Here is a 27,208-nt window from a genome sequence, read left to right on the forward strand (position 1 = left end):
ATTAATTTTAAGTGGTACAAACAACAACAGGAAATTTGTACGCACATTTATTATTTACCATCTTTGAATTTTTTTGGAGGAGGGAAATGTTGTTTGAGCTGCACATAGATGTTAGCAGGAATCTTTCTAGATTCCAATCATTCTCATATCATGCAGACACAATAATTGGCAGCCAGGCAGAATGTCTTTAGCAGGAAGTAAACAGACCACTTGATTTTTTTCTAATCATTACTCTTTCTAGATTCCAATCATTCTCATATCCTGCAGCCAATACAAATTACAATGTGATTGTTAACTATTTTACCTTTCTTCTCTATACAACATTACAAGAATAACACAATTGAGTTGGCTAAAAAGGTTTTAATATGTTGTGATTGAATTTAGATAATCCAGTGACAAAATGAATGTCATTATTGTTGGGCCATGTTTGTGTGTGTTAAAAATGAGTAATCAGTTTCTTACACATGATGCAGAAACAAAGAAATTTGAATTAAAAAAAAACCCCCACAAATAATGTGTATAATAATGTATATATGTGGCAAACTATGTATTTACTTACAAATCAGCAAGTTTACTGCAGCAAACATTACGAAATAAATTATTTTGGATGAGACAAAGTTTGTGTCCCTTAAATACGATGGAGCATCACACATAGGGACACATGTATTCCTCAAGGCTAACATATTATATGTGGAGGACTGTTTAATTAGGACACAGGTTCTCAAACTCGGGCCTCAGGACCACACACAGTGCATGTTTTGCAGGTCTCCTCACAGAATCACAAGTGACATAATTAGCTCCACCTGTTAACCTTTTAAAATGTGTCTGTGAGTAATTCATACACCTGTGCTTCTACTGGGTTACCTGCAAAACATGCACTGTGTGGGGTCCTGAGGGCCAAGTTTGAGAACCTATGCATTAGGACGCTACACACAATCATAAAGTAAAATACCAAATAAATTACTCTGTGGATTATGTGTGCTTCTAATAAATTTTCAATCCAAGTTTATTAACACTTATCCAGACTTCATGCATACAACTCATAATCTGTTGTTTTGAGTTTTTAAATAAACACAATACACATGCTACATTTGTATAGCATAAAGCAAGGGTATATTTGTATGTCTCAAGGAGACAGACACATTCTGAGTAATGGTTTTTAATTGAAAAATGGGGCAACATATATTTAGCCTTACACAACAAATGAAAGAAGCAAACAAAACTTACCTTAAAAATAACGATTTATGAGGTCTTGCCTAACCTGCCTCCCTACATCTGTACTCCAAGTATCACCAGATGTCTCTAATTCCTCTGCTTGCTGGCTGCTTTCTTCTTCCTCCTCCTCCTCAACATGTGGCAGATGTTGTTGAAAACACATGTTATGAAGAAAGCAGCAGCAGAACACAATTTGAGTCACCTTCAAGGGACTATACAACAAAAGGCCACTAGACTTATCCAGATACCGAAACCTAGATTTCAGCACACCAAAACATCTTTCTATCACATTCCGTGTGGACTTATGTGCATGATTGTAATTGTGTTCAGCAGGGGTATCAGGTCGGGACAATGGAGTTAGAAGCCAAGAGAAACAGCCATATCCTCCATCACCTAAAAGACAGATATAGTAACGTGATTCATGTTAAGATACAGCAATACATAAGTAACACACTGTGGGGCACATGTATTAACCTGGAGAAGGCATAAGGAAGTGATAAACCAGTGATATGTGCAGGGTAATAAAGGCAGCGGGCAATCTGTCCCTAAATGATAATGTACATATTGGAGCTGATTGGCTGGTGCCTTTATCACCTTGCACATATCACTAGTTTATCACTTCCTTATGCCTTCTCCAGGTTAATACATCTGCCCCTGTATTTGGACAAAGTAGACGCAGGCCTACACATATCATATTACATACCCAGCAGCCACCCATCTGGCATTTGTCCATCCTCAAACTTATCAAAGAGGGATGACTGACTGAGGATGAAGGAGTCATGGCAGCCCCCAGGGTAACCAGCAACAACACTAAGTATTTGTGGAGTGCTCTAGATGTCGATTAGTATAGATGTGCTGCCTGCCCCTAGGTGGTCTCAGCTGAATGTGTGTGCAATCTATGGCTCCCAGCACATTGGGCATGCCAGCCAGCTCATAGAAATCTACCCTGACGGCATGCCACTGAGACTCCTGGGTAGGGAAGCAGATTGAGGCATCGATGTGGGGCTGCAAAACAGCCAACACCTGTGTGTATATTTGAAAGAAAAATAAACATGAGATTTTAGGACACAACTGGCCACCGAGAAATTAAAAAAAAAAAAAAAACAGAGGAGGTACAGTAGTTAGGTATACATCACCTGTGTTAATATTGTTGAAAAAGAGGGCTGTGAGATTCCTATGACATCCCCAGACACAGCCTGAAAGCTGCCAGTAGCCATAAGGTGCAACACAGCCAGGAGTTTGTGCAGGCCTGAGACAGAGCGAGAGCGTGCTGTCTCAGGGTCTAGGCCCAGTTTGACAAGGTCATACAGACGGAAAATGTTGTTACGATTTAGACGGAACATCTGTATGACCGTATCATCGGACAATGCGTTCAAGTTTAAACGCCTCCTAAAAAAACGAGGCCTGCGCAGCCTCCGCGGAACCTGTACAACCTGCTGACCATGTTCAGTTTGTTGGCCCTGGTTACTTACAGGCTGATGTCTGAGTCTGATAAATCCCACAGCACACAAAATATCACTGGCCCACAGTCCTGCTGCCATTTCTGAGTGTAGGTGGATTGAAATGGGCCTAAGATCCTTTTATAGGCATCCTTATTCAGGTGTGAGTGATTTGTAAGTTGCAACACATGAAAACATGCCTGAAAAAAGCAGGTCTATTTTTTTCCGCTTTTTTTAACGTATCGCAAAAAAATACGACCGCGATTGAGCACTCAGGGACTAACACCCGAATACGAATGAATAGTGAATACCCGTGTTGTATGAAACAACAGCCGCGTTTGACCGATGGTCTATTCATTCGTATTTTTGAACTTTGCCGTTAAAACCATTACGAATAGCCCAAACACTGCCGAGATTTGTGCTTAGTGAATTCCCGTGTTGGGACTTATAAAAAAAAACACAAATCGGACAAACTCGATTTTTTAGTAAATATTGGCCCTACTCTGGTGGCTGAGATGTTGATACAGCTTGGCGTTACTGGTTTCTGCTTCACCTTGATAAGAGGCAAAATAAGGAGAGCTATAGTGACACATTAAGTGATGCAACAGTACATTTCCCTGGAAGAATGGTAGCCTGTACCATTTACAGATGTGTCAGGAGGAGGGAGCCTGGACTGTACAATATAGCTTCTTATAATGGAATGTGCTACCTTGCTGGAACTTAGGGCCCGATTCAAACCTGATTGCTGCTGTGCGTTTTCACACAGCTGGCAATTATTGATTGGCCGTGCATGCGCATAGCCAAACAGCGACAAGATGGTGCCAAAATTTTGATCGCACAGCCATTCACAAGCTGATTGACATGAAGAGGGCGTTTGTGGGTGGTAACTGACCGATTTCTGGGAGTGTTAGGAAAAACGCAAGCGTGCCCAAGCGTTTTCAGGGAGGGTGTGTGACGTCAACTCCGGCCCAATCAGCCTGTTCTCTTCGCACTGTAGGAGTATGTCCTGGGCTGCGCACAGACTGCACACAGTGGGAAAATCATTCAATGGTGAGTAAGGTGTGGACGGATTTGCAGCTGTCCGCTGACTGAGGGACATTTTCACACGGCATACACATGCGATCGCACACTTGCACAGGCAAATTAACACTCCATTTGGGAGGTGACTATCTGATTGCAGGACAACAAAATTAGCAGCCCAGCGATCAGGTCTGAATTAGGCCCTTAGTACTACAAATTACAGATGGCAGGGTTATAAAAATAGTATACTAATTTATTTTCATGGAATTGCAGCTTTAATTTGGCTAATTCTTAAAATCAGTTCCTCCAGTCTGTGGCCAGTTTATATGGTAGGCTATTTGTGTGTTTATTTTGCAGCTGAAGAAGATAGCAAAAAAAAAAAACCACATGTGAAAAGTGTAACATAATGACTTGATTGACAGAATGGTGTTTCAGAAATAATGAAATGTTCTTTACTGAACACCATCCCTGAGCTCTATTTAATGTATCATTCATTTTTTGAATGAAAATCACTGGAACCTCTCTGGCCCACTGATGATATAGCTCACATGTGGAGGTCACTTGAGAAGGGTTGAGCAGAGGTTTGCCTGAGGCAACTGTGGGAACACTTCATTGACAATTGCACTTTTACATTGAGCTTTGACAGCTCCAATTTCATACCAATTTGCAGATTGTCATTACAATTGCAAATCAGCTCCACTAATGTTGTTTTTATGATTAAAGAAAAATGATTGCAGCTCCTATGAGCCGTCATTTCCATTTTGCTATAAGATACCTCTCTTTTTTGTGAAATGGCAAAACACAAAATAAAAGTGTATAAAGCATTAATATAATTAAAATATTTAAAATATTTAAAACTTTGTCACAATATGTGCATTTGGTGCAAAAATAAAGCAGACAAAGGGGCCGATTCAGACCTGATTACTAGGCTGTGTTTTCTCACAGCCTGCGATCAGATCTGAACTGCGCATGTGTATGCACCACAATGTGCAGGCGCAACGTACGGCAGCAACGGGGATCGCCAGTCAGCGACGGGATGGTGCAAAAATTCCGACCGCAAGAATATTGACAGGAAGAGGTAATTTGTGGGTGGCAACTGACCGTTTTCAAGGAGTGCCCGGGAAAACGCAGGAGGGACCCGGCATTTGGAGGGAGGGTGTCTGACGTCAGCTCCGGCCCCAATGAGTAAGTCCTGGGCAGTGCATAGATTGAACAAACTTATGTTTGTGCAGCTCTGCAGCAAAAGTGAACGCACACCTGCCAACACACCATACCTTCCCTCTGTGGGCGGCGAATACCTGATCGCAGGGATGCAAAACACGCACCCTAGCGATCTGATCTGATTTACCCCCATTGTTTTACAAAAGTATAGGTATACTTGAAGAGAATATGCAAGAAAATATAACTATTGCATATTCTCTTCGAGTATACAATGTCTATACTTTTGTAAAATTATGGGGGTCATTCCAAGTTGATCGCTCGCTGCTGATTTTCGCAGCGCAGCGATCAGGTAAAAAAATGGCAAAACCGCGCATGCGTATGCACCGCAATGTGCAGGCACGTTGTACGGGTACAGAAAGGATCGGTGCTGGACGATGGATTTAGCAAAGATTCCATTCGCACAGCCGAACGCAAGGTGATTGACAGAAAGAGGGCATTTATGGGTGGCAACTGACCGTTTTCCAGGAGTGTTTGGGAAATCACAGGCGTGTCCAGGCGTTTTCAGGGCGGGTGTCTGATGGCAATTCTGGCACCAAAAAGACTGAAGTGATCGCAAGGGCTGAGTAAGTCCAGAGCTACTCTGAAACTGCACCGGTGACGTGCGGTGGTGGGGTGAGGCAGAGCCTTTCCTGTCATACTGTACTTACGTTTGTGTCAGAGTTTTAACTTTGTAAAGTACATGATAAATACAAAGAATATGTTAGAAATATCTCCTTTGCATTATTCTAATAATTGCACGGCTTCTAAAAGTAGCTAGCGAGCGATCAACTCGGAATGACCCCCAATGTCTGCTTCTTTTACTTTGCAACCAGAGTATTTTTGAAATTGCAACAATTCTTGGGCCAAATATAGTAATGTATATGCAATAGATGGACACACATTTACATAACATAAGATGAAAAAGAAAGAAGGCATATCAAATATTTTCGTTTTTCAGCTAAAAGTTCAGTTTGAAATAGAATAAGATAATTGATCTAAATTAAAAATTATTGGGCCATTACATTGTGGATACAGTACATATTAGTTATGTTTCTGCAAAATAATACCAACAGTAGTGAACAAATAATATAAAGTTTCTTCAATTAACTTAATTTAAAAAAAAAAAACCTTTTTACATTTAAATGAGAATTGGACCCTGCTAAGCGTGACTCCATGATTAGAACAATGTATACATACATAGGAAATAAATCCATTTTAATATCAATTTAAAAGCCACATGTGCATGATGGTGTTGTGTCTGCTAGGGAGGCCATTATAAAGCAAGACGCCAACATGCACTAAAAACAACACAAAATAAATATCTGGTCTTTTAGTAACCTGGGGAAGTGAGTAGTGGATGGAACAAATCATTACAACATGCATAAAAAAATGAATCCCTCAGGAAACAAGTGAGCCAATAAAGACAAATGATGATAATAATATTGAAACCTTAATTGTACAATTTGGATTGTATAGATAAGCAAGCTAACCATGTCAAAGTTTCTCTTACATACATGTTTTATGTTAATACTAGCAATGAAGAAGACACAAGGATGTATTTGAATACTGGCACATCCTGTAAACTAGCAGATTTTTCCCCCTCATACATAGCACACTGCTCCTCCTCAATGCATAGAAAAATAGAATCATAGAACTGGATAGCAGAAAAAAACCTGCAGAACCATCTAGTCAGTCTTTTTTTACTTGCATATGTTTTGTTATACTGTATGCCATTTGTTTGTTTTTAATATAATAGATGTAATTGTTAGCAATAGAGCTATATATACAGAGATATAGCATGTAGCCACAGCGCCCCAAGCACGTGTATGCTATGGTGCCCCACCCCCCAAGTGTTCATGTGGGGTTAAATTAAAAGGGAACAAAAAAAATTAGGGGCATTATTGAACTGGGGCATGGAGGGCTCAATATTCCAATCTTCTAAAGTAATTCTGCTAATAAAATCCACAGCTAAATAAAAATTCTCCTTACCTATATGGTGGTTTCTCTGCAATGGGGACGTCTGAAGAAATGGATCCTCCCTGGGCCATCAGTGTCTTTAGTTGGTATCCACTATTCATGTAGCGATTACATGGTCCGGAAGCTGCCTGTTTGTGTAGGAATACAACCAGTGTCAGCATCATACAACAGAGGTTCAAACAGACTCAACTCCCCTATGTCACCTCATGGCCCATGTCCCCTTCAGCCTCCTGGCCTGTCTTTCCAGCCTCCTGCCCCATTACTCCTCACTCCTGTCTTTCCAGCCTCCTGCGCCGTGACACCACCCTCATCTCTCTATCCTCCTTCCCCCAGTGTCTATCCAGCCTTCTGCCCTCTGTGTCTTTCCAGCCACCTGCCCCTTGTCTGTCCAGCCTCGTCTCTCAGCCTACCCCTCACCCTGTGTCTCTCTCAGCCTAACTGTGTCTCTCTCAGCCTCACTGTGTCTTTCTCAGCCTCACTGTATCTTTCTCAGTCTCACCGTGTCACTCTCAGTCTCACTGTGTCTCTCTCAGCCTCCCCCATGTCTCTCCATTGCTGCCTCCCTCATGACTTTTCATAGCACTCTCCCCATGTCTCTCCTTGGCTGCCTCCCCCATGTCTCTCCATGGCTACCTCTTCCTTGTGTCTCCCCATGGCTACCTTACCACCTGCATCTACCCATGGCTGCCTTCACCCAATGGCTTGTCTCCCCATAGCTGCCTCCCCCCCTGCTTTCCCCTATGGGTACCTCTTCCCCTGCATCTCCCCATGGCTGCCTCCCATGCATCTCCCAAAGGCTACCTCCTTCAGTGTCTCCCCATGGCTGCCTCCCTCAATGGCTTGTCTCCCCATGGCTGCCTCCCCCCTGTGTCTTGTCTCACCATGGCTGCCTCCCCCATGCATCTTTCCATGGCTGCCTCCTCCTGTGTCTCCCCATGGCTGCCTCCTTCCATGTCTGCCCTTGGCTGCCTCCCTCCCTGCAACTCCCCATGACTGCCTCACACCTGTGTCTCCCCATGGCTGCCTCCCCCATGTGTCTTGTCTCCCTCTGAATCTCCCTATGGCTGCTTTCTCCCTGTGTCTCCCCTTGGCTGCCTCCCTCCCTGCAATTCCCCATGCTTGCCTAACCCCTGTGTCTCCCCATGGCTGCCTCCCCCAAGTGTCTTGTCTCCCCCTGAATCTCCCTATGGCTGCCTCCTCCCTGTGTCTCCCCATGGCTACCTCACAGCCTGGGTCTTGTCTCCCCATGGCTGCCTTCCTCCTCCATCTCCCAATGGCTGCCTTCCCCTGTGTCTCCCAATGGCTGCCCCCCCCCTGAATCTCACCATGGCTGCCTGCCCCCCTGCATTTCCCCCTAGCTGTTTCCCCCCTGTGTTTCCCCATGGCTACCTCCCCCCTGTGTCTTTCCAGCATTCACACTTACATCTCCTACCATGGTGTCCCTGGATCATTTGCAGTGCTGACTCCTCGTCGCTGCGGTGATGGCTCCTCTTGTTCTTCAGTCGCAGTGTATAGACGTAATGACATCACAATCTGTGACAAAAAAACTTTTATTGCGTCGGGGGTGCAAGTGAGCATCCATCAGAAGGATGGATGCTCACTGGCACCCCCGACACAATAAAGGTGCACAGCCTAGCACGTGCGCAGCCTAGGACTGTGACTTGCTCAGCAACACAGTGCGTAGCTCCTGGTGGCAACAATAGCAGAACTGCAGCGCCCTTGCAGGAGCAGGTGCCTTGAGCATGAGCTCCACTAGCGCTCACCTCACTATACCCCTGCATATATGTGTTCCATCCATCCAGTGTTCAGTTCTTTTAATGCACATCCTTACTATCACTACTGGCTTATCCGCTTAAAAAAATCTTTACTTATATTACATTCCAGTTGTCACATGCCTGCCTGATAAAACCTGTTGCTGCAGCAGCCACTGCTGCTTCATGGAAGTGCATCACTCACCTGAAGTATCAGGATATGTTTCAAGCCCTCAAAAGCATTTTTAGAATAGCAGCCGCTGCAGGCCGACCATACAGTGCAGGGGGGAACCACTTAGCACATATAAACATACATGATCTGATGTACTGTATATAAAATATGTGCTGGCTTGTTACCCCGGGGATCAGCAGCACTGTTTGTTTTACCATTCGACACCTGGGAATCAGCGTAAGGCATCACACTTCTTCTGTGAAACTAACCAATGGGAGTGAGGTGGCAGGCTTAGAAGGCGTGTGATTCCTTATGCTGAGTCCCGGGTGCCGCATGGCACCTGATGTGCACAGCACTGCCAATTCCCTGGGGTGATCAACCAGCACATACAGTATATTATATTAGAACATGCATGCTTATTTGTGCTAAGCGGATCAGCCCTTCACTATATGATCTCTGCGGCAGCTGCCGTTGATTTAGACTGTCGGTTTCCTCCATCTGGAGCTTGGACATGGGTGCTGTAATCTTGTCCAAGGTAAGCTGACCACTATTTAACCAATTCTTACTCTTATCTTCAGCACATGAAGCACGCTGTGTTACATTTCAGTTTCGGCATGTCCTGTGGCATTCTGTACTCATTCCTGCAATAGCAGCTATGTCCTGTGTGGACAGTATTTCACAAGCGCTATCCTCTCCACTGGAGTGCAGTGGTGCACTGCAGATCCCAGCCTGTTCCTGTTGTATTATTCAGCCTGAGTCTCTTGTACTAAACTCCTAGTTATTTCTGCCTCCCAGCTTAGAGCTATAAACAGATAATCATCTGAGCACTAGAACTCTTCCAGCTATTCCCCTGTGTGTGTAATCAACATCCTGCTCACCGGTCATCGGGATGCCAGCAGTCACATGACACTGGCATCCCGACATTTAAGATCCTGATGTCAGAGGGGGTTTGAATATTTACCCCCCTACCTTACCCTAACCCCAATACTTACCTTTGGTATGTCGACTGATGGTCTTCCGGCACCGGTCTTCCGAGTGATTTCAGGATTCTTTTGTCAGTCACATGACCACCAGCATCCCATTCATTGGGATGCTAAACGCTTTCTGTTTTCAGTACCTGTAATATACAGTCTTTGCACCCTTCACTTTGTGGATGGCTATACTTGCCAGTCTAGCCATCCTGTAATTATGCCACTGGCTCCACCTGCTGTGAAACCTATACCCTGAGCTCTTACAGAGTCATCTTTACTGCAATATCACATCACTTTATTTATTTCTGCTGGAACTTTATTGTACTCTTCACCAGACACGTCCATACTCGCTATACCTATCATATATGCCAGCTCTGCAGGTAATCTATGACTCGAAAACAGTAGGCATAATTCTATGGCTTGTGAAAGCTGCCAATTATGGACACCACTGATGTGTCACCCCACACTAAAGCAAACAGTACAAATGAAAAATTGTCACCAATAGGTCCACAGGTGCTAAAAGATATAAATCCTCTGTGTGCATGTCCTTGCTCCTTATTCTTAAAAGCTGTGTGTCTACATCAATATTGTCCCCCCAAAAAATAAAAAGAAACACAATAGTGTAATATTGCAACACTAAGAGGTCATCAATAAATAATACTTTATAGGAAAAGCCATACCAGAACACACAGTCTACTCAGTTGGGTAGACAGTATTGGCATAAGGGGGAGACAGCCATGTTGAATCCTGATATGAAGCCTGCTGCTACTTCCTGTCACATGTGTTTCATGCAGTACTCCAACTTCCTCCCAAGTGTGTGGTAATATGGAAAAGGAGACTCCAGATAGTGCAACATAACTTTAATTAAACAAACACATGACATACAAAGTAAAAAGAGGATTGGACTCTCACTATGCTGATATGTCTACCAAGCAAAAGTAGACAAACAGAGCAAATGTTGTTAAAAATGCCAGACATCTCTGCAGCCTCTGAAATCATCTACTGGATTCAGTCCAAATGTTCCCCACGTATCCTCCTTACAACGCATTTCAATACCTGGAGTGGTATCTTTTTCAAGGTGCATAGGGGATATATCTCCCTTAGCTGATATTTATAACCCCCAAATGTGCAATCAAGCAATAAAAGGAGGTAAAACCTACAGTATCCAGACATGGAACACCTAACCACTAAAAAGCACTGCATATAAATAGCATGTTCAAAGTCCATATTTAATATCCATTCCTGGTGTTATTCACCTCCTTCACCAGTTCCCCATGCATTAGTGGTTTGTTTTACCACAAAGTAAAAATGTTTTTGATGTTTAATTTCACAGTTTTGATTCACTGTAAAGTATATTGAAGGTTCATGAGATTCAAGACCGTTGCAACTATTTATTTAGTATTCCCCTAAACTGATTTTGAGTAGTCTGCTGGTTCTGCCTATATAAAATTTATTGCGCGTACACTCTATTACATAAATAACATTAAAAGAATGACAAGTAATAAAATCTTTTACAATATGTTTTGCCTATTAATATATATTTGTTACATTGGTACCAAGTTTTTTGGGGATATTTTTACATTCAATATAGGAAACACACCTAAAAAAAAACATTTAAGACTGTGGTCCTCATTCCGAATTGATCGCTAGCTGCCATTGTTCGCTGCATAGCGATCATTTAAAAAAATGGCAAAACTGTGCATGCGTATGTACCGCAATGCGCACGCGCGGCGTACGGGTAGAAAGAGCATTGTGGTTTTGCACAGGTTCGAGCGAAGCTTTCAGTCGCACTGACGGACACAAGGAGATTGACATGAAGTGGGAATTTCTGGGTGGCAACTGGCCATTTTCTGGGAGTGTTTGGAAAAACGCAGACGAGTGGACGGGCATTTGCTGGGCGGGTATCTGACGTAATTACCGTGTCATTCGTCGAAGTAATCATCGCACAGAGTAAGTAACTACAGGGCTGGTCTTGTTTTGCACAAAATGTTTTTGCAGGTGCTCTGCTACACAGGAATTTGCACTTCTGCAAAGCGAAAATACACTCCCTGTGGGTGGCGACTATACGTTTGCATGGCTGCTAAAAGTAGCTAGCGAGCGATCAACTCGGAATGAGGGCCAATGTTTCTCTGGAGATGCTGGACACAGGCTTCTAATACAAGTAGGGTTATCTGGGAGATCTTAACTTATAATTGGGTCTTTTTTCAGTATACCTCACTGTTTATTGAGAACATTCTTCACTTGTTGATTTTGCGAGGAATAGTTGGTGATAAAAGACCATTTACACTTATAATTTGATTTAGATATGCCTTTCTCCAATTTCTTATTCTTTATTCAATTCTGTCTGCCCAATTTCTCACTTTATCTAGTAACTATATCCATGTCAGGCCACTCCTTGCATGTAAAACAAGTGTGGCCTGAGACATGGACGTTGTGACGTCACCTGCCGGGATCAGAGCTTGCTTGAGAAGCAAGCTACAACATCGCTGTAGAACGGCTAAGTGACTGTGCTATTCATGCTGGCCTTTTTAAACTTTGCTGTAAATGAACATATGTTTCAAATAAAAATTAGATACTTTTTATCATTCATGAGTGCGCTCTCCATTTATTCTCCAATATAGCTGCTGTTTCTTATATGCTGCTGTCTGCTACGATATTCAATATGCTTTCCCTGCTACAGCACTACTGGATTTTGCTGTTTATGAATGCACTTTATTGTTGAATTACTGGTATCTCAAATTTTTGGATGTGCAAGCTCCCAAGTCATTTACATGTTAACAGTAGTATGTGCTGGGCACTCCTGCTTGCTTGACTACAAGTGTGTGCTGAAGGTCAAAGTTTTGGACATATGTATATATACAACCCCTTCCCCCTGTTGCTGTGTGAAACATACAGCGGCACTCCAGAGGCTTGAAGAAAGATGAATTTATGTACAAGACATGTGGTAATACACCAACGTTTTGGAGCATGCATGCCCCTTCTTCAAGGTGACATACACCCGTGTGTCCAGCAATGGGGGGATGTTGTACATATGCATAATTCATACTGAAGGCACTGGAGCACTTATAAAGTTAATAAAAGTGCCAGTCTTTATGATTTCTCTCTCTCTCTCTCTCTCTCTCTCTCTATATATATATATATATTTTTTTTTTTTCAAGTCTAGGAAATGTACACTTTTTTGGCTTATATCAAAGGATAAAACAATGTCATTTTTATTAAGGATAATACAGAATTGTTCTAAGTCCTCTTTACCAACTCCCAAAGTAAATAAAATATTGTCAATGTACCATTGCCAGGAAACTAGGTTCACCTGAAATGGAGTGTTTGTCCAAACATTTTCCACAATCCCATAAAATATTTCCATAGTTAGGGGCAAACCTAATACCCATAGCGGTACCCCTCTTTTGGATAACAAAATGAATCTTTAAAAAAAATTTTTTAAAAAAGATAAATTTGATGCCTTCTACTAAAAACTCCTGTAAATGTGGTTCTAGTATAGAAGTGCTTAAAGCTTTTTTTTTTTTTTTTTGCAGAATTGATCCCTCGACTGTGGCTGATAATTGTGTAAAGAGAGCTAACGTCTGCAGTTATAAGAAGATATCCATTGCATTCCTTCCAGAAATATTAATATTTCTGTCATATCCTTAAAATAAGGGCCATTACTAAGAACTAAAGGTCATAGGTGGAAATCAGTAAACTGGGATAATCTAAGACTGTTGCTGTATAAGGAGCAGGAGAAAACTGCTCAGTATTCCAAATTTTCTCCACACATCCTCCAGCCTCAACAACACATTGGGCACTGTGTACCCTAAAGTGAAAGTGTCTGTTCTTGTTCTTGTAATTAATAAAAATGCTGCCTTCATGAATTCTTTTAATATCTTTGATTTTTTTTAAATGATTCTATGTCACCTCTCCTCCTTATCTCCTCTATACTCTGTACATACTTTGTAATGCTGTGCATGTAACATAATATGGGTGTTATGAGCCACGGCTGTGGCTCATTCCTGTTTTGCATTTTGGTAATGTATTTTATGTTATACTTCTGTTTATGTTCCCCATGGGTGTCATGGGGTGTTCGGAGCTCACCCTTAAGGAGAGGGTACTGTTATGAACCATTCCTGTTTTCCGTATTTTATGTTTATAGTTCTCTTGCAGGCCAGGATTTCCCTTTGCTCTGGGTTAGAAGATTCTTGTTTGCTGTCGGTGGTGAGTCTGTGTAATTGCAGCCTGTTTCCATGTGTTTGGCCTCACCTGTCTGCTAATTGCATCTTGTCAGTTTGGAGTCATGCAACAGGGCAGCTGCACGACATCATTAATTAGGGCTCTCTGTTATATTCTGGCTCAGTGCAATACACAGACGCCGGTAATAGTTCTTGAGTTCTGAGCTAGTTACTGCCAGTTCCTGAGTTTCTGAGCTTCTGTCTAGCAGCTTCTGTCTAGCAGCTTCTAGTGTCGGTTCCAGTGTCGGTTCCAGTGTCGGTTCCAGTGTCTGATGCCATGTCCTGCCGTGAAGCATTCCTGTCCTGAAGTCCTGTGGCTTTGTCTGTGCCTGATCGAGTATCTGGCTTCTTGGTGTCCACCGGTCTGTCGTTTGGGATTCTGCCTGTCCTCCGGTTCTGTGAGCCTGTGTCTTCTGCATTGGGGGTTCCTGTCCGTTTGCCAGTATTTATACCGGTTCCGTAAGTAGCGGCTTTGCCGCGTCCGTTGGCCTAGGCCGCTGTATTCTTTTGTTATTTTTTACTGGTGTTTTGCAGAGGGTTCTGCATATGCTCTCACCGCCGGTACACAACAGTATGGTGTCGGCGTGTGAACAGCATTTCCTTTGTTGTTCTTTTCCTTTGGCGGCGTGCCGCACATGTATTTAGTTTTAGGGTTGTTAGTAGCCCCTAGCCTTCTGTTTGCTTTAGTTAGAGGTCCCCTTGTTATTATCCTGTCTCGGTTCACACCTTGTCTCACTCTAAGACCTGGGGGCATCGGAGTTGGGCAGACCTAATCCGCCCTTCAAACGCGGCTGCCGTGGGCCCAAGAAACCATAGTCACGCAGGCGTGAACTGACCACACGGGTGAAACAATGGAGGTAGGCTGCTAGGGGCTATTTCCATACCACACCTTATTTCAGCATCACGTTCTGGTGCCCTGTACTCACTACGCAACATCTCTCTTGTTCTGAGCACCAGGAACGTAACAATGGGCATACATTCAAATTACCTGTTGGAGAAAAGGCACCTAGAGCTCCAGAACTATAGGATTAATTCAAGTGTGTATGCAAATACAATTGCCATTTTCTTGGTTACAGAACAATTAAAAACCAAAAAACACACACCTGGCGCTTTGATTGACTACAGATGAATGCAGCAATCCCAAAAGGGTCTTTGGTCTTAACCCTTATTATAGAGCCACAAGAAAAAACAAAACAAAACTGGGACTGCGCAATTCGCTCTGATATGGATATTTATTATCACATAAAATTAATCTAAAAATACATATAAACACATATAATACTAAATGCCGGCCAGCATATCATAAAAATAATAATATAAAATCAACCAATATATTACCAATAGATCTAGTAATTGAAGATATATTACTTGATTCTAATGTATACCTATTACATCCTATGTCTTAAATTTTGTACATTAAAAATAAATGAACCATTAATAACTTTCTCCAGGATATGAGTAATATCACTTCAATTCAATTTAAACCAGAAAAAATTGTCCAGCGCTTTCCTATGCTTAGTGACGTCCAGCAATGCTGGGTAATTTTTCCTTTTTGATATTTATATTCTGTCCCAGCATAAATTTAATTAATATCTCAATCCAAGCCAGAAAGTCTCTCTCCTCAATTAAAAACCATCCACATTCAATTATGCACTTAGAACCACATTATCCGTATTTTGGGCTTCTGCCATTTAGCTAAGCAGATCATACATGATAAAAGCCTCTTAAAAAGCAAGTATAGTGTTCCACTCTTTCAGGGTATAATACTATGCCTGTACAAGTGTTCTTGGATAATCGCTCCCGGCTAATGCAGCCTTATCTGGAGTCTCCAGGTTCTCACTGTGGCGTGGTTATATTCTCAACCACTGTGGGGTTTCATATGCATGCGGCCGGCCGGCCCGTTAATGTCTCCGCTGCTGCCTCCTGTAACAACAGTCTCCGCTGCTATCTCCTATAATGACAGACGCGTTTCTCCGCCTTCTATTTCCATCGGCGGCTTCTTCAGTGTCATAATTGCATAATTGAATGTGCATAATTGAATGTGGATGGTTTTTAATTGAGGAAAGAGACTTTCTGGCTTGGATTGAGATATTAATTAAATTTATGCTGGGACAGAATATAAATATCAAAAAGGAAAAATGACCCAGCATTGCTGGACGTCACTAAGCATAGGAAAGCGCTGGACAATTTTTTCTGGTTTAAATTGAATTGAAGTGATATTACTCATTTCCTGGAGAAAGTTATTAATGGTTCATTTATTTTTAATGTACAAAATTTAAGATATAGGATGTAATAGGTATACATTAGAATCAAGTAATATATCTTCAATTACTAGATCTATTGGTAATATATTGGTTGATTTTATATTATTATTTTTATGATATGCTGGCCGGCATTTAGTATTATATGTGTTTATATGTATTTTTAGATTAATTTCTTGGTTACAGACCTGTTAATGCTAGTAAGTGAAACTGCAGCCCAGAAATGAAAAGAGATGCCCACTGAAGCCATTACAAACTTATTTACAATTGCATCTACATTTGCAATCAGCCATTGCGTACAAACATGAATTAGACCCTATGTATTATACGCAAGGGGAGATCTTACAAGGTCATTAAAAGTAACAAAATAACCTTCCTAATTTTGCTACTATAGATGTTAAAACTAATCAAGTCACTATAAAATGTGATAGCTCACCCCCAATGTAACAGATTTAACCTTTTGGCCAAACCAATCTGAAAAAATATTGAAATTGAATTATATAATTTTTAAGTTAATTGAATTGCAAAGTTTAAGTTCAAAATATATTTTTCAATTACTAAAATAAAAGATTTCTAGCACTGAGATAAATTATAACATGTAAAAATTTGACCACGATGGAGCTTCAAATGCTACAGTTATATTATTTTTACATTTTAAATTTAAACAATAGAAATTAGTTCTTTCAAAAAAATATGTTGTTCATATTTTAAAACTTGAACAATAGACTTTACTCTGGCAGCAGTCACCTATAGTGGCCTGAGACCTGTGATTTGCTGTTTGAATTCAGTTTGCAGTTGAAAAGTCACATGTGGAAGGTATTTTTAAAATAATGTGTTCCATTTTTCATATTTACTGTGAGCAAAGCAAATTAAAAGTCAAGTAAGTTTGCACTTGGACAAGCTAAGTTGCACTGCAAGTGGTGCAAATACATTTATTGTTTTTACATGCAGTGTAAATTAGTCCACAAATGCTGGAAAGATGTATTTTTCATTGCAATATAGATTGAGTTTTGCACATTTTACATCTCCTTCACCTGTACTGTAACAATGATTTTGCCAAGTTACACATACTGTACTTTCTTTTGATTGCTTTACTGCCAACTGAGAATCAGCCCTATAATCTGCATTTATATTACTGGATACCATTACATAAAGTTATTGAAGTCAGTCCCAAATTATATCCAATCAGTATTTCATTCGGAGATACTGGGGTATATTTACTAAGCTCCCAATTTTGACCGATTTGGTGTTTTTTCATCAAAGTGTCATCTCGGGAATTTACTAAACTCAAATCTTGGCAGTGATGAGGGCATTCGTATTTTTTTGGAAGTCAAAGAAAAAAAATACGAATGAATACACCATCGGTCAAATACGCCTGTTATTTCATACAACTCGGTAATTTGCTAAAAATTCTATTTCACAAACACTGCCGGCAATAGCCAAACACTGCCGTGAAAAAATACAAATCGTAAAAAAAAGCAGTTTTAAAATAGACCTGCTTTTTTTTTACCGTGTTCTGATAGGCATGCACGGAACCGTGAGATCCGTGCATGTTTTATCAGTGGGAAGGGGTGTGATAGGGTTAATTTTTAGAAAAAAAAATGCGTGGGGTCCCCCCTCCTAAGCAAAACCAGCCTCGGGCTCTTTGAGCCGGTCCTGGTTGAAAAAATATGGGGAAAAAACCGACAGGGGTTCCCCCATATTTGATCAACCAGCACCGGGCTCTGCGCCTGGTCCTGGTGCAAAAAATATGGGGGACAAAAAGCATAGGGGTCCCCAGTATTTTTTGTACCAGCACCGGGCTCCACTAGTCAGAGAGATAATGCCACAGCCGGGGGACACTTTTATATAGGTCCCTGCGGCCCTGGCCGGGGTACCCTGGAGGAGTGGGGACCCCTTAAATCAAGGGCTCTACCCCTCCAGCCACCCAAGGGCTAGGGGTGAAGCCCGAGGCTGTCCCCCCCATCCAAGGGCGGCGGATGGGGGGCTGATATAAGAATATTGTTTTTTGTAGCAGTACTAAAAGTCCCAGAAAGCCTCCCCCGCAAGCTGGTACTTGGAGAACCACAAGTACCAGCATGCGGTGGACAAACGGGTCCGCTGGTACCTTTAGTACTACTACAAAAAAATACCCCAAAAAAAACAGGACACACACACCGTGACAGTAAAACTTTATTACATACATGCACACCTATATACACACATACTTACCTATGTTCACACGAGGCTCGGTCCACTTCTCCATGTAGACTCCACGGGGTACCTGTGAAAAAAATTATACTCATATAATCCAGTGTAGCAAGTGTCTTCTTTATAATCCACGTACTTGGCAAAAAAACAAACCGGAAACCGGAACCACGCACTGAAAGGGGTACCATGTTTACGAATGGGACCCCTTTCCCCGACTGCTGGGACCCCCCCTTACTCCTGTCAAAGAGGGTCCCTTCTGCCAATCAAGGAGCGCCACGTCGTGGCACTCTTCTGATTGGCTCTGCGCTCCTGTACTGTCAGTGAGGCTGCGTACTGAAGATACAATGTAGCGCATAGGCGCTCCATTGTATCCAATGGTGGAAACTTTGCGGTCAGCGGTTGACCGCGAGTAACCTCAACCGCTGACCGCAAAGTTCCCACCATTTTTAACACTTTAATTTTTTTTTAAAGGTGCACAATGAAGCCCTGCACGGATCTCACAGATCCGGCCGAGAATCACTCACTCCCGTAAAACACTGCCTGAAAATACGAATGACATCGACATCAGAAAACTCGAAAATGCAGAATACGACAGCATAGTAAATGAGTCGTAAAAAATTCAAAAAGTTGCAATTTCACACATTTGATGTCATTCGTGTTTGAACTTTAACCTCATTCAGTAAATTACGAATTTTAGTAAATATACCCCACTGTATCTATTTGTTTGTAGTCCAGCGGGATAGTTAGATAGAACGTATACAAGTAAACAATCTGTCAGTTCGACAATAAACCTATTTCCTCTGTAAATTCTATTTTAAATGTTGAAAAATGAATTTACTGTAATGCAATATGTACAATAAGCACTGTAAACAGTAGCGGATATACCACTACGCATCTAAGGCAACTGCAGTGCTTAGGGCCCGGCAGCTCAGCTGAAAATGTCTGAGTGCTAGACTGGCTTAAAAGTCCTGGCAGGCTGTCTGTGACAGTCCTTGGCCTCGCCACTCTTGGAAAACAGGGGCAACTTGCCGCCGTTTTCCCTCCCTGCAAATGCCTCTGCCTGTCAATCAGGCCGAGGCGCTCGCATACCTGCGCCACGATCGAAGGACATGTGCAGAGAGAGTTAGATTTGGGTGGGTTTATTTTGTTTCTGTGCAGGGTAAATACTGGCTGCTTTATTTTTACACTGCAATTTAGATTTCAGTCTGAACACACCCCACCCAAATCTAACAGTCTCTGCAAATGTTATATCATTTTATATTATAATGTTCACAAAAAAGCATATATATATATATATATATATATATATATATATAAAATCACCATATACCTTATAGCAGCAGCAGCATGTCACCATATACATACGTTATAGCAGCCGCAGCATGTCACCATATATACTGTATACATTATAGAAGCAGCAGATCACAATATACATACATTATAGCAGCAGCAACAACATGTCGCTATGTAGATACATTATAGCAGCAGCAAGTCCAGGATCGGTGCAAGGTTTCTTGGTGCCAATGCTATAGCTACTATAGGTGCAGGGAGTACAGCTGCTATGGGGCCCAGAGCTGAGAGGGGTCACCTTCCCTGTCACAGTTACATGTGTTATCAGGGACGTGCAGTCAGGGGAGTCAGTGCCTCCCCTGTCATAATGATTAAAATAATACAAAGAAAATATTTATAACACAGATTCTGTGATAGATATCTTCTTTGAATTATTCTAATCATTTCCCCACTGTGAATATGCCTGCACATAGGAATGGGAGGCAACGGGAGAGATGCCTCCCGCTGACAATAGTAACGTTTGGGATGCGGGGGGTGGGCTAAACCATGGGCTGTAAAAGCCCATTAAAAAAAACACAGTAAAGCGGCACCTATACATGTGCCTTAATGACGGGTGTAGTACTGGTGACCGGCGGTCTCCTGACCGCCGGTCACCTTACCGACGCCGGGATCCCGGCAGCATACCGACGCTGGGATCCCGGCGGGGAGGGGCGAGTGCAGCAAGCCCCTTGCGGGCTCGCTGCGCTCGCCACACTGCGGGCTCGGTGGCGACCTGCGCTCGCCACGGGTTCTGTTCCCACTCTATGGGTGTCGTGGACACCCACGAGTGGAAATAGTCCCTGTTGGTCGGCGTGCCGACCATCGGGATAGTGAGCCGTCGGGCTCACGGAGGAGGTCATGTGACTGTCGGTCAGCTGACCGGCGGTCACATGAATACCACCCCTCAATGACAGGGGCGTGCCTTCAGCCCAAATGATGTGATTGCAACAGCGGATCCACTGGCCTGCGGGCACATGCGCCGGCACTTGTGGGCACTTGTGGGCATTCGTAGCGGCGGGACCCGGCGGAGAAAGTGTGGCTGGTGGCGGACCTGGATCCAGTCCCTGTCATCCATTCTGCAGAGTTCGGCAGTGTGAGCGGATAGCCGGATACCCATTTCAAAAATGGTGCCTTAGCGTCACTTTTGAAATTCAAGATGGCCACAGCGAGCCAATCACCGCTCGCTGTGTCATTGCCCCGCCCCCTCAACGGGCTTATATAAGCCAGCGGCGAGGCAGTGGCTGTCAGTCCACTGGCAGGTAGGGAGCAGGCAAGAGCTCCCAAAGACAGAAGACCCCGGAAGCCCTGGGGAGGCGATGGCCATGAAAAAGAGCTTAAAGGCCGCCGCCCGCAGATGAAGACGCAGTATAATAAACTATTCGTACAACAGGTGTTGTGTTTTTATTTTTGTATTTTACAGGCGGACTACAGGTGCCAGTGGGCCCTTAGTGTCCGGGCATGCTGGCATTTGTCGTTCTTCAAGTGTCGGCATGCTGGGGCAGGCTTGCTGGGACCTGTTGGCCACCTGTAAAGAACAATATTGTCCTACTATGAACCCAACATCCACCGCCACTAGGGGTGTGGGGCATAGCACAGGGCTTTTAGCCCTTGCTGGTTGTTGCTAAGGAAGGGGGGACTCCATGTTAGTTTTTGGGGTCCCCGCTTCTGAGGAATTCCAGCTCTGGGCTGACTAGTTTTGGGGGTGTTTAATGTTATGTCAGGGGAACCCTGGATGTGGGCCCCTGTGAACACAGGGGCCCAAGTGCACCGCACAAAGTGCACCCATTATAAATGATAGTGTGCAGGTGGTCTTTGTTTGATGCAATACTGTATGTGCCACACGCAGCAGTTGGGATTACACACATAAACCTAACATCTATAAGCCATATGGTGCCAGACTCCGGCGTAACTAAATATGCTTCAAGAGGAGTGGCATACTGTATTTTTCTTAAAAATATACATCTTATTTGCATCGCAGATGCAGCAAACCAACACTCACTGTTTACTAGAGATACTAGGCTGTGACTTTAACTGCACACTAATTAGTTTAAACCCGTACTATACAAAGGTGCAGATGAAGTGCAAAGGAAATGTGAGAAAAAGCATATATATAAATGTCAAACATCAAATTGATCGGTTAAATCTAGCAAAGTAGTTACAGTATGTCACTCCCAGGTCTTTTATTTCTGCAAACATTTTTAGTGAGAAAGATTTTCGGTGCAGCCGAGTTGTCCAGGAACTGGCACTCTGAGAGGGGCATCAGTCTAGGAGGAAACATGTGTAGGGAAGACTTTTTTAAGAACTGTTGCATGGAATTTGGTGGTAAATAGCAAGGTGTTCTTGTTGGTCAGTTTAGTCTGTATCTTAGTACAGGTCCGGATGAAGGGCCACGTGGGCCTCGGGCTGGAAATATTTTATGGGCCTGTTTCCGGTGGGAATATATGTTCTTTTAGATTTCAAGGAATTAATATATGAATGGCAAAGAAACACCACAACAGTTGACCAATACAATATTGACTTATTATACTTAACTTCAGGAGTTAAATTCATTGAAGTTAAACAGTCAGTGATCACACATCCAGGGAGGCCTCGGCTGTCATTTCAACACTTGGGTGCTTTGGAAGAGGTATAGCTGAATGCTGTCAATTCATTGTCCGTTCATCTGTTCCACAATGAGGCCCATGAGTTGCTCTCCTCAATAAGCTTATATACACACTTCTAGGCATTGACTCAGCAAATACCAGTGTCCTGTTTGCCCTAAAAGTTAAGTCTCAGTTGGCCATTCTCTAAAAATATGCATAGGGAAGTACTGCATGGTACAAACTCCTTTTCAGGGCTTATTGGGGAACTGCAAACCATTGTAGAAATCAAATTAATAACACTATGATGACAGGGCCTATACTGAGAAGGGGAGGGAGACCAGTGCTGTGTAGGACTGTCCACCCCTACACTATCAGATCCACTGACTCGCAAAATACATTAAAAAATAAAATTGCTGAATTGTGTGAGAAAACTAGAAATACAATTTTAATACTTATGATATATGGCCGATCGTGTAGCCAGCTAGGTGACTTGTTATCATCTTACTGTCATGATGATGGACCTATTTTTATGTGGAGGCCTGGAGCTTTAGCTCCATACACCCCATTGTCAATCTGGCTCTGAGCTTGAGTGTCACATCCCAAAAAATATGTTGTTGACATTGAACCTAATGGTTCAAGGAAAGTGATTCAGATAATTGACACATTCAAGAAGTTTAGATTCTGTACCTACCCAAATCATAAATCAGTCTTCTATGTTTCTAATGTACACATTAATGTAAAAGGCGAATAGACAATTCCCAGTAATCTAAAGCCTTTCATACTCAGTCATATATAGGTTTGCATAAGTATGGGCCATATTCTATCCCCTTGCCATCTCTTAATGTGAAAATGAAATCTGGCACTGCTTATCAATTTTACTTTACCCCATTGCCCTCCATTATCAGAATGAAAGTCCATGGAAACAGATAGATGGTGGCAATATAGCAAATACAGCTGCTCCTTTTTCCTGCAATTCAAAGTATTGACATTTTCTTATATTTTATATAGCACATTTACATATCAACTCGGGTGCAGAGAATGTCCCTATTACATTTTCTGTTTTGCATGCATCTGAAACAGATAGATATTTCTCACATTTTAAAAATGTCATTTTTGAACACAGCATAGTTGAGAGACCAATAACAAGATTAATATGTAGAATATCATATTTTACTTATGTGACCAGAGAATCCCGCGAGGAATTATTTGTAATGTAATTGAGGCACCTACAGTATGAATACACACTGTACAGTATGGTTACTTCACTGAATTTTGTTTCAGATCAATACAAATACTCTTGTGTTATTTATTAACAAGGCTATTCACAGAGTGCAAGTGATCATAAAAAGAGTCACCTTCAAATATAATAATTAAGCAATGCTACTGAATGCAGTTTTTGTGTCAAATTTGTGAATTAATGAGTTCAAGATGAAATATACATTTTAGTTAGTTAATAAAATCCATATCAGTTGGAATTGTCCATGAAAATTAAGTATTATATATATATATATATATATATATATATATATTTATTCATGTTTTGTGTTTTGGTTTTGGATCTGGATCCCCGCTTGTGTTTTGGATCTTGATAGGTTTTGCCAAAACACCCTTTCGGGTTTTGGTTTTGGATCTGGATGATTTAAAAAAAAAAACCTAAACTCACAGAATTTGGTGGTAATTTTGATCCTATGGTATTATTACCCTCAATAACATTAATTTCCACTCATTTCCAGTCTATTTTAAATACCTCACACCTCACAATATTGTTTTTAGGCCTAAAAGTTGCACCGAGGTCGCTGGATGACTAAGCTAAGTGACACAAGTGTGCAGCACAAACACCTGGCCCATCTAGGAGTGGCACTGCAGTGGCAGACAGGATGGCATTTTAAAAAACTAGGCCCAAACAGCACATGATGCAAAGAAGAAAAAGTGGTGCAAGATGGAATTGTCCTTGGGCTCTCCCACCCACACTTATGTTATATAAACAGCACATCTAGGAGTGGCACTGGAGTGGCAGACAGGATGGCACTTTAAAAAACTAGGCCCCAAACAGCACATCATGCAAAGAAGTAAAAGAGGTGCAATGAGGTAGCTGTATGACTAAGCTAAGTGACACAAGTGTGTGGCACAAACACCTGGCCAATCTAGGTGTGGCACTGCAGTGGCAGACAGGATGGCACTTTAAAAAACTAGGCCCCAAACAGCACATCATGCAAAGAAGTAAAAGAGGTGCAATGAGGTAGCTGTATGACTAAGCTAAGTGACACAAGTGTGCGGCACAAACACCTGGCCCATCTAGGTGTGGCACTGCAGTGGCAGCCAGGATGGCACTTTAAAAAAACTAGGCCCCAAACAGCACATCATGCAAAGAAGTAAAAGAGGTGCAATGAGGAGGCTGTATGACTAAGCTAAGTGACACAAGTGTGCGGCACAAACACCTGGCCCATCTAGGAGTGGCATGGAGTGGCTGTATGTCTAAAGTGGCCCGCAATTTTACGGGCAACCGACAGCATCTCCTGCATGCCCCTGCCATTTCTCAAAAAATTCTGCACCACCAAATTAATTGTATGTGCAAAACATGGGACGTGCTGGAATTTGCCCAGGTGTAATGCACGCATAATATTGGTGGCATTGTCCGATATCACAAATCCACAGGAGAGCCTAAGTGGGGTATGCAATTGTGCGATGATGTCCCTCAGTTTCCGTAAGAGGTTGTCAGCGGTGTGCCTCTTATGGAAACCGGTGATACACAGCATAGCCTGCCTAGGAACAAGCTGACGTTTGTGAGATGCTGCTACTGGTGCCGCTGCTGTTGTTGCTGCGGGAGGCAATGCATCTACCCAGTGGGCTGTCACAGTCATGTAGTCCTTAGTTTGCCCTGCTCCACTTGTCCACATGTCCGTGGTTAAGTGGACAGTGGGTACAACCGCATTTTTCAGGACACTGAGGACACTTTTCTTAATGTCCCTGTACAGTCCAGGAATCGTTTTCCTAGTAAAGTGGACTCTAGATGGGATTTGGTACCAGCTACACACTATGTCCATCAATTGTCTAAATCCCACTGCACTAATGGTGGATACCGGATGCATGTCTAACACCAACATAGCTGTCAAGGCCTCAGTTATCGGCTTTGCAACAGGATGACTGCTGTCATATTTCATCTTTCTCGCAAAGGACTGTTGGACAGTCAATTGCTTAGTTGAAGTAGTACAAGTGGTCTTCCGACTTCCCCTCTGGGATGACCATTGACTCCCAGCAGCAACAACAGCAGTGGCAGCAGGAGCAGTAGGAGGAAGTGGTTCTTGATCTTTCCTTATTTCATACTCCAAATTATTGTTCTCCATTATTTTTCTGGAGTTAAATAACAATATGCAGAACAGGAGAGTGTACCTCTACACCACACAGGGCAAAACCTGTAAAAATGATTTGGATTAAATATTAATAACCCCTTTATTTGGACAAAATAATATACAGCACAGGTCAGCACCACTGAATTTATATGGCAGCACCACTGACTGGATTTATACGGCAGTATCACTGGACTTATATGGCAGTACCATTGGACATATATGGCAGTATCACTGGACTTATACAGCAGCACAGGGACACCACCACTGGACTGATTGCAGGACAACACAGCACCACTGCAGTACCACTGGACATATACAGCAGTATCACTAGACTTTTACGGCAGTATCACTGGACTTATACGACAGTACCACTGGACATATACGTCAGTATCACTGGACTTATACTGCAGCACCACTGGACATATATGGCAGTATCACTGGACTTATACAGCAGTACCGCTGGACTGGATTTATACGGCAGTATCACTGGACTTATTCGGCAGTATCACTGGACTTATACAGCAGTACCATTGGACATATACGGCAGTATCACTGGACTTATACTGCAGTATCACTGGACTTATACAACAGTACCACTGGACACATACGGCAGTATCACTGGACTTATATGGCAGTACCACTGAAATGGATTTACACGGCAGTATCACTGGACTTATACGGCAGTACCACTGGACATATACGGCAGTACCACTGGACTTTCTCAGCAGTATCACTGGACATATACGGCAGTACTACTGGACTTATACGGCAGTACCACTGAACTGGATTTATACGGCAGTACCACTGGACTGGATTTTTACAGTAGTATCACTAGACTTATACGGCAGTGCCACTGGACATATATAGTAGTATCACTGGACTTATACGGCAGTATCAGTGGACATATACGGCAGTACCACTGGACTTATATGGTAGTATAACTGGACTTATATGGCAGTACCACTGGACTGGATTTATACGGCAGTACCACTGGACTGGATTTTTAAGTCAGTATCACTAGACTTATACCGCAGTACCACTGGACATATATGGCAGCATCACTGGACATATACAGCAGTATCACTGGACTTATGCGGCAGTACCACTGGACTGGATTTACATGGCAGTATCACTGGACTTATACGGTGATATCACTGGACTTATATGGAAGTACCACTGGTCTGGATTTATACGACAGTATCACTAGACTTATACGGAAGTACCACTTGACATATACGGCAGCATCACTGGACTTATACGGCAGTATCACTGAACTTATACAGCAGTACCCCTGGACAGGATTTATAAGGCAGTATCACTGTACTTATACGGCAGTGCCACTGGACATATATGGCAGTATCACTGGACTTTTATGGCAGTATCACTGGACATAAATGGCAGTACCACTGGACATATATGGCAGTATCACTGGACTTATATGGCAGTACCACTAAACTGGATTTATACGGCAGTGCCACTGGACTTATACGGCAGTGTCATTGGACTTATATGGCAGTATCACTGGACTTAT

Source organism: Pseudophryne corroboree, chromosome 2, assembly GCF_028390025.1.
Source record: "Pseudophryne corroboree isolate aPseCor3 chromosome 2, aPseCor3.hap2, whole genome shotgun sequence".
Taxonomy (NCBI): domain Eukaryota; kingdom Metazoa; phylum Chordata; class Amphibia; order Anura; family Myobatrachidae; genus Pseudophryne; species Pseudophryne corroboree.